Source organism: Sardina pilchardus, chromosome 7 (genome assembly GCF_963854185.1).
Source record: "Sardina pilchardus chromosome 7, fSarPil1.1, whole genome shotgun sequence".
Lineage (NCBI taxonomy): Eukaryota > Metazoa > Chordata > Actinopteri > Clupeiformes > Clupeidae > Sardina > Sardina pilchardus.
In genome coordinates this window covers 26,346,557-26,360,661 of record NC_085000.1, presented here as the reverse complement: position 1 = coordinate 26,360,661, position 14,105 = coordinate 26,346,557, and positions in this window count along the sequence as shown.

Here is a 14,105-nt window from a genome sequence, read left to right as displayed (position 1 = left end):
TTTGGAATTTCACACACACCAAATTTTGTAATTCATATTTTGATCATTAAACCAGCACATTAAATCAAAGGCATACAAACACACACACACACACACACACACACACACACACACACACACACACACACACACACGCACACAGCACGAAAAATATAAACTGAAGAAAGACTGCCATTATATGAGAATGGATAACTACTGTAATAGCTAATCATAATTTAAACTGGGTGTATAGTTAACTCATCTTATCCCAAGTTCTCAAATGTATGTCTACCATAACAATCTAGACTGAAGAAAAATAATTGCTGGATTTTCTTGATTTTATTATCAATTGCATATGAATAAAATGTCTGGGTTTTTGAAACTGATTGATGCTGAATTAACTAAAATTTGATCCAAGTAAATTCAGTCAAATTGATTGAGTTAAGTTTATAAGAAATAGTCATTGTATTATACTGGTGTCACATGAAGTACTGTGGGCATTCAGAAGCAGTTAGAATTGCAACATCAGTGTTAGAGAACAGTTTTATATGTGTTGCATCACATCTCACATCTATTGAAACTAAACATGTTCACAGGAACCACTACATTTTGCATGCTCAATACCTAACACATTCATGGTGGGACCAGAGCTTGATTCATCTCAAAGCATAACATAAGATAAAACTCGACTCCAAGTTCTACTGGTCTAGTCCTCTCTGAGTAACTCGTGAAAACTTTTAGCTGCATATTCATCTCAGTGTGCAGCGTTCTTGCAAAGGCTCAATACAATGAAATGTTGACACCAAGGCATCCCATTAATTAATTTGCCTTAATGGTTCAGCATAGGTGCTTCATATTGATCTAACATGATTCTGTCGGATGAATTCATTGCTGTGGTAAAATATGCCAGTTCAAGGTAATAGTAGGCTATTTGAAAGAAAGACATGATTTTGTCTAATTTAATGTTTTGTGGATTGGTAAATGTGACAAAACCAAAGTCCAAGTCAAACAGATAGTCTTCAAAACTGTTTAAACGCAGAATGCCCTAGATGCTATGATGGATACCACAAAGTAACATTTTGGTTTGAGATTTACCCTTCCACAGATGACCATGATATCCGATGATTTTGAAGTCATTGACAGATTTTCTTCAATACCAATATAAATGTGTTTGAAGATGTCCAACCCTATTTACATATTACTCGCCCACTTCAATTGTTTTGTGACTTCAAGAACGTTTCTTCATCATGACGCTGCCTATGACATTTTTACATAATATCTATTTCACAACACACTTGTTGACAGTCAAAGTTATTTCCACATATATCCACATATATCCACATATATCCACATATATCCAAAGATATCCAATGAATTTGACCTCAGTGACAAATTTTCTTCAATACCAATGTGTTTGAAGATGTCCTACCCATCATAATATACATAATATTACACGCCCAATTTGAAATTATTGTGAATTGAAAAACGTTTCATCAAAATATTACCTTTGAAATGTTTGCATAATATTTATTTGACGATGTCCTACCCATCATAATTTACATATTACACGCCCACTTTGAAATTATTGTGACTTGAAAAATGTTTCATCAAAATATTTGCTTTGTTTGAAATGTTTGCATAATATCGATTTAACAACACACTTGTTGACAGTCAAAGTTATTTCCACATACAATTACAGCTCTAGTAATAGCCACCTGCAGCTTCACCATGACTGTGAACCCTGTAGCACAATGGAGCACATTAAAGCCTCTGGCCTCTGTGCTGTGCCGCTGTGGGGAGAAGCTCATTGAAGAGGTCACTAGCAGAGTGCTCTGTCACTCCATCCTGCACCTTGGGGAAGGTCTGAGACAAGAGCCAATGACTGCGCAAGCAGAGCATCTCCTGACTCAGGAGAGTGAGTGCACAGACACATATGGGCCACAGTGAGCTGCAGTTGTAGGAGAAGTCAGCTTGTGCAAGATACAAGCACAGCTGATGGATATGACCTCACTGGCTTGGAAACACTCACGGCTGGCGTATGAGTGCAATGGATGAGCTTGAAGAAACTTCCAGAACCCAATTCAGACTACTCTCTCCCTAATACCTTTTTTAAAACTGGCTGACCAAATCTAATCTAGCCAAATCTAATAATCGATCATTTAGGCTATTTTAGAATTTAATACAATTCGGATGAAATTCAACTGGTCAATTTGAAATCACAGATGCTTTCTGTAAAAAATATCCAAGGTCCAAGTCAAACTGAGAGTCTTCAAAACCATTTACCTGCAGAAATAATCTAGACGCTATGATGGATACCACAAAGTAACATTTTGGTTTGAGATTTACCTTTCGTCAGGTGACCAAGATATCCAATGAATTTGACTTCAGTGACAGATTTTCTTCAATTCCAATGTGTTTGAAGATGTCCTATACCCATCATAATTTACATATTGCACGCCCACTTTGAAATTATTGTGACTTTAATTTGGTTTCTTCATCAAAATATTACCTTTGACATTTTTGCATAATATCTCTTTAACGACACACTTGATGACAGCCAAAGTTATTTCCACATACAATTACAGCTCTAGTAATAGCCACCTGCAGCTTCACCATGACTGTGAACCCTGTAGCACAATGGAGCACATTAAAGCCTCTGGCCTCTGTGCTGTGCCACTGTGGGGAGAAGCTCATTGAAGAGGTCACTAGCAGAGTGCTCTGTCACTCCATCCTGCACCTTGGGGAAGGTCTGAGACAAGAGCCAATGAATGTGCAAGCAGAGCATCTCCTGACTCAGGAGAGTGAGTGCACAGACACATGGGCCACAGTGAGCTGCAGTCGTAGGAGAAGTCAGCTTGTGCAAGATAAAAGCACAGCTGATGGATATGACCTCACTGGCTTGGAAACACTCACGGCTGGCGTATGAGTGCAATGGATGAGCTTGAAGAAACTTCCAGAACCCAATTCAGACTACTCTCTTCCCAATACCTTTTTTAAAACTGGCTGACCAAATCTAATTTAGTCAAATCTAATAATCGATAATTTATTTTAGAATTGAATACACTTCGGATGAAATTCAACTGGTCAATTTGAAATCACAGATGCATTCTGTAAAACATATCCAAGGTCCAAGTCAAACTGAGAGTCTTCAAAACTATTAACCTGCAGAAATACTCTAGACGCTATGATGGATACCACAAAGTAACATTTTGGTTTGAGATTTGCCTTTCGTCAGGTGACAAAGATATCCAATGAATTTGACCTCAGTGACAAATTTTCTTCAATACCAATGTGTTTGAAGATGTCCTACCCATCATAATATACATAATATTACACGCCCAATTTGAAATTATTGTGAATTGAAAAACGTTTCATCAAAATATTACCTTTGAAATGTTTGCATAATATTTATTTGACGATGTCCTACCCATCATAATTTACATATTACACGCCCACTTTGAAATTATTGTGACTTGAAAAATGTTTCATCAAAATATTTGCTTTGTTTGAAATGTTTGCCTAATATCGATTTAAAAACACACTTGTTGACAGTCAAAGTTATTTCCACATACAATTACAACTCTAGTAAAAGCCGTCAGCAGCTTCACCATGACTGTGAATCCTGTAGCACAATGGAGCACATTAAAGCCTCTGGCCTCTGTGCTGTGCCACTGTGGGGAGAAGCTCATTGAAGAGGTCACTAGCAGAGTGCTCTGTCACTCCATCCTGCACCTTGGGGAAGGTCTGAGACAAGAGCCAATGAATGTGCAAGCAGAGCATCTTCTGACTCAGGAGAGTGAGTGCACAGACACATATGGGCCACAGTGAGCTGCAGTCGTAGGAGAAGTCAGCTTGTGCAAGATACAAGCACAGCTGATGGATATGACCTCACTGGCTTGGAAACACTCACGGCTGGCGTATAAGTGCAATGGATGAGCTTGAGGAAACTTCCAGAACCCAATTCAGACTACTCTCTCCCCAATACCTTTATTAAAACTGGCTGACCAAATCTAATCTAGCCAAATCTAATAATCGATCATTTAGGCTATTTTAGAATTTACAGTTTTTTCCAATTGCTTACACACAATTTTTCAAACCGAGTTCTTTTTAACAAAATTTAAGCACAGGCATCCAAACGCCACACTCATTTTGCATAATTCCTAGATTATTTGCAAAATGAAACACTTCAGTCAAAACATACACACCTCAGTCAAAACATATACACATATTTGTAAAAATGCTATTAGTTGTCATTTAGCAAACACAGTCCTCAATGATCAGACACTATTGCGGCCAGTTTCACACTGCAGTGATAAATGCAAAACGCATTTGTAAAATGAAAAATGAGGAAATAGCATGTGCTATATTTTTGCCCAGACATTGTTATCTAAGGGATCATTTAGATGTCCAAAAAATAGTGACAAACCCACAACATTCTTCATGATTAGTTCGACATAGGGAAAGTGTATATAAATAGGTCTATAAACTTGCACTTGCACTGTACAACACTGAAGACTGCTGTAGACTGAATATTTCAAGTATTTCTTTCAATACTTACAGTATTTCTAACTATAATCAGTTACAGTAATTAACCAACAATGAAATCAATTGAACAAATAAAATCTGTAGACAAACAAAAACTACTGCATAAAGTAGGCTACATACACTTTGACTCTGAAGAGCAACTACTGCAAAAGCAACAAGACTGTATAGCGCACCTGAGTGATGCGTTTTCAATTTTGCTCATGTGTGCTTACACACCTGGTGGATGTGATGATCCAATTCGTTCATTAGTGTAGTCATTGGCAATCCGGGGCTTTGTAATGACAAGGAAGTAACCTCACAATCCTTATCTGTGTCTAAGGTGTGGAAATGTGTGTAGAGTTTTACAAATCACTGTGTGTAATGTTTTGCAAAAAGGGTGAAGCAGACACTGTGTGTAATGTTGTGCAAATCTGTGGAGGTGTTTTGCTCCTTGGAGTAAAATTTTGCTAATTGTGTGTGTAAAGTAGGCCAAATATACGACAATATATTTCCCACTTTTATACGTGTTCTGTCTACGTCCGGCGCTTCGATGAGGTTGAATTGGACTGTAAAAATATCTGAGAAGTTAGATGGCAATTGTATTAGGAATTTCACCAAGAATCTGACTCCATAGATATATTGTACCTCTAATAAATTACCAAATAACTCGTTTGTTTAACTATGGCAGAGAATGGCATGGCACAACTAGACTTTAGAGATATGCAAACTGAGCGAGGAGAATTAACCATTTATTAGGCTCTAAGCCTTAGGTAAAAGTAAAGTATCAGTAATTATCCTTGAACAAAGGAACAAAGGAGGAAATGAACTTAACCTCAAAACAAAACAATAAACTTGGACTTAAACCTTCACAAGTTACCAAGTTACAATGCTACATATACCAGATAAAACAATATATCAAATAATGAAAATAACAAACCCCATAAAGAAATCAAAAGATAGATAGATAGAGAGAGAGAGAGAGAGAGAGAGAGAAAAGGCAGGGAGAGAGAGAGAGAGAGAGAGAGAGAGAGAGAGAGAGAGGGGCAGAGAGGTCAGTGTGACCTCTTGCCTAGACCAGAGCAGAGAAGGAAGAGAAGAAAACCAAGCCAGAGAGTCACTGCAAGAACTTCTCTTTTTCATTCATCCAGCCACCCCCCACTCAGCAGGACCTCTTTACCTGGAAGTGGGTGTGGCGTCTAAAACTCTATAATATAGTTCTTAGTCCATAACCATGTACAAATATATTAGATTGCAATGAAACTGTGATTAGGCTGTTGCCCACATTACAAGTATTAATTCAAGACCAAACATGGATGTATTATCATTTGTCATGAAACAGATACATTTCAGTTTCCAACGTTAGTTCATCAGAGGCATGGAGAGGGGGAGAAGAGGTATGTCCGAGGGCTTTTTACCAAATGGCCGGCCACACACACAATGGGAACAGTTCAAATGCAAATAGATCACCTGGACACAAAGGAGTCTAGCTGTGAGGTCGTCTCCCCCGTCTTTCAAGAGGACTCATGCCTGAGAAAGTAATGTTACCCTAGAATCTTATGTATGGGAAAATAAGATTATCCTATAAACTCATATATGGAAAATAACCCAGCTTTACATGTGAAAAAAAATATTTTAGTGTGTAAACAATCGTAAAAAACTGTAATACAATTCGGATGAAATTCAACTGGTCAATTTGAAATCACAGATGCTTTCTGTAAAAAATATCCAAGGTCCAAGTCAAACTGAGAGTCTTCAAAACTATTTACCTGCAGAAATAATCTAGACGCTATGATGGATACCACAAAGTAACATTTTGGTTTGAGATTTACCTTTCGTCAGGTGACCAAGATATCCAATGAATTTGACTTCAATGACAGATTTTCTTCAATTCCAATGTGTTTGAAGATGTCCTATACCCATCATAATTTACATATTGCACGCCCACTTTGAAATTATTGTGACTTTAATTTGGTGTCTTCATCAAAATATTACCTTTGACATTTTTGCATAATATCTCTTTAACGACACACTTGATGACAGCCAAAGTTATTTCCACATACAATTACAGCTCTAGTAAAAGCCACCTGCAGCTTCACCATGACTGTGAACCCTGTAGCACAATGGAGCACATTAAAGCCTCTGGCCTCTGTGCTGTGCCACTGTGGGGAGAAGCTCATTGAAGAGGTCACTAGCAGAGTGCTCTGTCACTCCATCCTGCACCTTGGGGAAGGTCTGAGACAAGAGCCAATGAATGCGTAAGCAGAGCATCTCCTGACTCAGGAGAGTGAGTGCACAGACACATATGGGCCACAGTGAGCTGCAGTCGTAGGAGAAGTCAGCTTGTGCAAGATACAAGCACAGCTGATGGATATGACCTCACTGGCTTGGAAACACTCACGGCTGGCGTATAAGTGCAATGGATGAGTTTGAAGAAACTTCCAGAACCCAATTCAGACTACTCTCTCCCCAATTCTTTTTTTTTTAAATGGCTGACCAAATCTAATCTAGTCAAATCTAATAATTGATCATTTATTTTAGAATTAAATACAATTTGGATGAAATTCAACTGGCCAATTTGAATTCACAGATACTTTCTGTAAACATATCCAAGGTCCAAGTCACACTGAGAGTCTTCAAAACGATTAACCTGCAGAAATACTCTAGAAGCTATGATGGATACCACAAAGCAACATTTTGGTTTAAGATTTACCTTTTGTCAGGTGACCAAGATATCCATATTTGACCTCAGTGACAGATTTTCTTCAATACTTGAATAATGTTTGAAGATGTCCTATACCCATCATAATTTACATATTGCACGCCCACTTTGAAATTATTGTGACTTTAATTTGGTGTCTTCATCAAAATATTACCTTTGACATTTTTGCATAATATCTCTTTAACGACACACTTGATGACAGCCAAAGTTATTTCCACATACAATTACAGCTCTAGTAATAGCCACCTGCGGCTTCACCATGACTGTGAACCCTGTAGCACAATGGAGCACATTAAAGCCTCTGGCCTCTGTGCTGTGCCACTGTGGGGAGAAGCTCATTGAAGAGGTCACTAGCAGAGTGCTCTGTCACTCCATCCTGCACCTTGGGGAAGGTCTGAGACAAGAGCCAATGAATGCGCAAGCAGAGCATCTCCCTACTCAGGAGAGTGAGTGCACAGACACATATGGGCCACAGTGAGCTGCAGTCGTAGGAGAAGTCAGCTTGTGCAAGATGAAAGCACAGCTGATGGATATGACCTCACTGGCTTGGAAACACTCACGGCTGGCGTATGAGTGCAATGGATGAGCTTGAAGAAACTTCCAGAACCCAATTCAGACTACTCTCTCCCCAATACCTTTTTTAAAACTGGCTGACCAAATCTAATCTAGCCAAATCTAATAATCGATCATTTAGGCTATTTTAGAATTTAATACAATTCGGATGAAATTCAACTGGTCAATTTGAAATCACAGATGCTTTCTGTAAAAAATATCCAAGGTCCAAGTCAAACTGAGAGTCTTCAAAACTATTTACCTGCAGAAATAATCTAGACGCTATGATGGATACCACAAAGTAACATTTTGGTTTGAGATTTACCTTTCGTCAGGTGACCAAGATATCCAATGAATTTGACTTCAGTAACAGATTTTCTTCAATTCCAATGTGTTTGAAGATGTCCTATACCCATCATAATTTACATATTGCACGCCCACTTTGAAATTATTGTGACTTTAATTTGGTGTCTTCATCAAAATATTACCTTTGACATTTTTGCATAATATCTCTTTAACGACACACCTCATGTCAGTCAAAGTTATTTCCACATACAATTACAGCTCTAGTAAAAGCCGTCAGCAGCTTCACCATGACTGTGAACCCTGTAGCACAATGGAGCACATTAAAGCCTCTGGCCTCTGTGCTGTGCCACTGTGGGGAGAAGCTCATTGAAGAGGTCACTAGCAGAGTGCTCTGTCACTCCATCCTGCACCTTGGGGAAGGTCTGAGACAAGAGCCAATGAATGTGCAAGCAGAGCATCTTCTGACTCAGGAGAGTGAGTGCACAGACACATATGGGCCACAGTGAGCTGCAGTTGTAGGAGAAGTCAGCTTGTGCAAGATAAAAGCACAGCTGATGGATATGACCTCACTGGCTTGGAAACACTCACGGCTGGCGTATGAGTGCAATGGATGAGCTTGAAGAAACTTCCAGAACCCAATTCAGACTACTCTCTCCCCAATACCTTTTTTAAAACTGGCTGACCAAATCTAATTTAGTCAAATCTAATAATCGATAATTTATTTTAGAATTGAATACACTTCGGATGAAATTCAACTGGTCAATTTGAAATCACAGATGCATTCTGTAAAACATATCCAAGGTCCAAGTCAAACTGAGAGTCTTCAAAACTATTAACCTGCAGAAATACTCTAGACGCTATGATACTAGGATACCACAAAGTAACATTTTGGTTTGAGATTTACCTTTCGTCAGGTGACAAAGATATCCAATGAATTTGACCTCAGTGACAAATTTTCTTCAATACCAATGTGTTTGAAGATGTCCTACCCATCATAATATACATAATATTACACGCCCAATTTGAAATTATTGTGAATTGAAAAACGTTTCATCAAAATATTACCTTTGAAATGTTTGCATAATATTTATTTGACGATGTCCTACCCATCATAATTTACATATTACACGCCCACTTTGAAATTATTGTGACTTGAAAAATGTTTCATCAAAATATTTGCTTTGTTTGAAATGTTTGCCTAATATCTATTTAAAAACACACTTGTTGACAGTCAAAGTTATTTCCACATACAATTACAGCTCTAGTAATAGCCACCTGCAGCTTCACCATGACTGTGAACCCTGTAGCACAATGGAGCACATTAAAGCCTCTGGCCTCTGTGCTGTGCCACTGTGGGGAGAAGCTCATTGAAGAGGTCACTAGCAGAGTGCTCTGTCACTCCATCCTGCACCTTGGAGAAGGTCTGAGACAAGAGCCAATGAATGTGCAAGCAGAGCATCTCCTGACTCAGGAGAGTGAGTGCACAGACACATGGGCCACAGTGAGCTGCAGTCGTAGGAGAAGTCAGCTTGTGCAAGATACAAGCACAGCTGATGGATATGACCTCACTGGCTTGGAAACACTCACGGCTGGCGTATGAGTGCAATGGATGAGCTTGAAGAAACTTCCAGAACCCAATTCAGACTACTCTCTCCCCAATTCTTTTTTTTTTTTAAATGGCTGACCAAATCTAATCTAGTCAAATCTAATAATTGATCATTTATTTTAGAATTAAATACAATTTGGATGAAATTCAACTGGCCAATTTGAATTCACAGATGCTTTCTGTAAACATATCCAAGGTCCAAGTCACACTGAGAGTCTTCAAAACGATTAACCTGCAGAAATACTCTAGACGCTATGATGGATACCACAAAGCAACATTTTGGTTTAAGATTTACCTTTCGTCAGGTGACCAAGATATCCATATTTGACCTCAGTGACAGATTTTCTTCAATACTTGAATAATGTTTGAAGATGTCCTACCCATCATAATTTACATATTGCACGCCCACTTCGAAATTATTGTGACTTTAATTTTGTTTCCTCATCAAAATATTACCTTTGACATTTTTGCATAATATCTCTTTAACAACACACCTCATGTCAGTCAAAGTTATTTCCACATACAATTACAACTCTAGTAACAGCCTTCAGTAGTTTCACCATGACTGTGAACCCTGTAGCACAATGGAGCACATTACAGTTTTTTTCAATTGCTTACACACAATTTTTCAAACCGAGTTCTTTTTAACAAAATTTAAGCACAGGTATCCAAACGCCACACTCAGTTTGCATAATTCCTAGATTCTTTGCAAAATGAAACACTTCAGTCAAAACAAACATACTTCAGTCAAAACATACACACTTCAGTCAAAACATACACACTTCAGTCAAAACATATACACATATTTGTAAAAATGCTATTAGTTGTCATTTAGCAAACACAGTCCTCAATGATCAGACACTCAGTTTCACACTGCAGTGATAAATGCAAAACGCATTTGTAAAAAGACAAATTAGGAAATAGCATGTGCTAGATACAAGCACAGCTGATGGATATGACCTCACTGGCTTGGAAACACTCACGGCTGGCGTATGAGTGCAATGGATGAGCTTGAAGAAACTTCCAGAACCCAATTCAGACTACTCTCTCCCCAATTTTTTTTTTAACAATTGGCTGACCAAATCTAATCCAGTCAATTCTTATAATTGATCCTTTATTTTAGAATTCAATACTATTCGGATGAAATTCAACTGGCCAATTTGAAATCACAGATGCTTTCTGTAAAAAATATCCAAGGTCCAAGTCAAGTAACATTTTGGTTTGAAATTTACCTTTCGTCAGTTGACCAAGATATCCAATGAATTTGACCTCAGTGACAAATTTTCTTCAATACCAATACCAATCAGCGCAAGTTGCGCAACCCCATGCCCTCTAGGCTACACACTTTATGAGCGCAACACATTACTTTACAACATTCATGTGCAATCATAAATACTTCGCTACAGTCCCCCAAAATAACAAATAAAACAAAACAACTGAAACACCCCTGTCTATGAGCGCGCCCCGTCCCTTTAAATTGGTCTCACCTCCGACACTCTTGGTGCTCCCCTGCACCCCGGAAGACAGGTCGACATCAGGTAAGGTGAACAATACACAATACAAAGACAAACATTGACACAGTCGACGCGATTTCATTTAAGATGTAATTTGTGCGCTGCGCACACGAAAGCCGCCACAAATGCCCCGACATTATGCCTTGCATCCCCCGCTAAAGTAATAAGGCCATGTTTAGCGCACGGCCGATTCAATATTCCTTCGCGTCATACAGACTAAATACATATTTATTCCTTACATTTCTACATGTGCATATTGTGACATGCTGGCTCTAGGCATGAAACATGAACGGGGAGACCACGCAGAGATTCCAAAAGAATAAGTGAATTTATTAAGTAAATATAATTAACAAAGACTAAATGATAAATATATACAGTGATGTGTAGTGTAAGTCAGTATAATGGAAGTAACCAAAGGTGTCATGCAATAATCAGTCTAGGGGTTCTAACAACGAAATCCAAAAGCCGGGAGGAGGAAGCAGAGAGTGACTGTTGGAGATGCAGGCCTTTTATGCTCCTGCCCATTAGGTGCACCTAATCACCATCACCTGCTCAGGATAGTAGGAGGGGACAGAGAGGGAGAGAGCATAGGCAAGCCACACAACAGGGCGGGGTCTAAAACCCACCCGTATCCGTTACATATCCCCCCCCTTAAAACAGAAGCCCACCTAAGTGGGATTCTGCAAATATTGTAAACAAAATAATACTTAGACAAAACAACCATAAATCAACCCAGTCCCAAATAACCCACTCACCCAACTCTGGACACATCCGTTTCCCACTTTCACACGCACAGAATGCACACTCTCACCATGCACTCAACTCATGCTCACCATGCACTTAACTCATGCTCACCAGTCACCCAATCTCCTGAACCACAGCAATTCTGGTACCTAGAAAAGCAATGTAAGAGGCACAGGAACAGAGAGACTTGAGGAGAGAAGTTACTTGCATACAACATTCAACCCATTACACCATATCCGGACGCGAGACAACGCATCTGCAACTGCACTATCCACGCCCGAATATGGTGAATATGTACATAGTGTAATTGCTACAACAACGCCCAACGCACCAGACGTTGCTTTGAATTCCAAGTGAAAAACGGCTAACGGATGATTATCGGAAAGTATGACCACTGGGTGAACTTCTCCACCCACATACACACCGAAAGGCTAAAAAACCCACACCGAGGCCAGTGCTTTCTTCGCGATTTCCCATTCGTTGAGTTGGAAAAGATTGACAATAAAATCGGATAAAATTGAATAAGACTCAAATACGAGCCATGTAGATCGTCCAGAACGTCACAACTTTTCAGCTGCGGCGACAGCAAGCAGTCATCTGGGCCACTCACACCCCCCCCCCCCAGCTGCCACCCTCAGAGAAGGAGCTGCAGACCCAACCGCTAGAACAGCCAGCGAACTCCGAAACTGATCTGCGAAATGCAGAGGAGCGGGCTTAATGGACTTCGGCTTACCCTCCATTTGACAGGTTCGACACGTTTTTATAAAATCTGCTACATCTCGCCTCAATCGCGGCCAGTAGAACTGCTGCAGTAGGCGAACATAAGTTTTGCGCACCCCGAAGTGCCCCGCTCCCTTCCCGTGTTCCGTCTGTAACACCGGATCCCGGTATCTCTTCGGCACGACAATCTGCAACAACGTCTCAGTCAAATCATTATTGGACACAACTTTACGAACAAGCAAACCATTAAGAATAAAATAGCCCTTGTCTGCGCTCGGCAGTTTGTCTTCTGACAAGGCCACATCCAATAGCTCTGCCAAGCAATCATCCTCTTTCTGGGCCAGAATAAAATCACTGCGTTCAAACGCTGCTGGCAAATTAGGTAAAGGTGGGAATAAACATTTAACATCGGCGAGCTCACCTGAATCATTCGCTGCCTGTGCGCAACTCTTTGACTGAGTCACCCCGCACGCAGCACGCAACACCTCAGGGAATTCTGCGGCACTTGCATTCTGCTCAAAATCCCTTTGCTCAATGGACACCATTGGTGGTGCTGGCCCACAAGGCCACACACGGTCCCCGGCCAATATGTTACCCAAAATAACATGAACACCTGGGACAGGTAATGCTGGGCGCACCCCAACAATAATTTCACCTTGAACAAGATCGGAATTTAGGACGATTTTGTGTAGAGGAACTGACATGGTTTGCATACCTATGCCCTGAATTAGTACACTATTTCCTGTGTTGGACTGAACTGAAAACGGCAAAACAGATTCCACCACAAACGTTTCTGTAGCCCCCGTGTCCCGAAGAATTCGAACAGGTGTTTTGTCTAGGCTACCCACAAGTGAAATGAAACCGTCCGTTATAAACGGGCCATAGCCCCCACTGCCATGATCCCTGGACTCGGACGCACACCGACCCTCCACAGGAGAGTCAGGCGCCCCCAAGCTTGAACCTCCTGCAGAGGCAGTGCCGTCTCGTGGGTCTTTCACCTGCGCAACCTTAGATGTACGGTTAACAAATCCAACATGGGCAACGCATCCCACCCCTATAGGCGAATGCGGTTGGTTGATGTCTTCCCTGTTTTTATTTTTACCCCGAAGCACTGGGCATTCCCTCTTCCAATGACCATGTTCAAAACAATAGTTACACTTATTTTCAGTGTCGGCCTTGCCGCGATTTGAATGTTCTTGTCTGAACCCAGACTCGCCATAATACCCATCTGAACGAGTCGACCGCTGCTCACCCCAAGTGTGAGTTACAGGCCTGTGTGGAATATACTCATTACCTCTAAAACTACTTCTATGGGTTAAATTATACTCGTCTGCGAGCACGGCCGCCTTCTCGGCAGTTTTAACATCACGTTCATTGATAAAAGTTGCAAGCCGTTCCGGGACAATACGTTTAAACTGCTCCAACACCATTAAGTCGCATA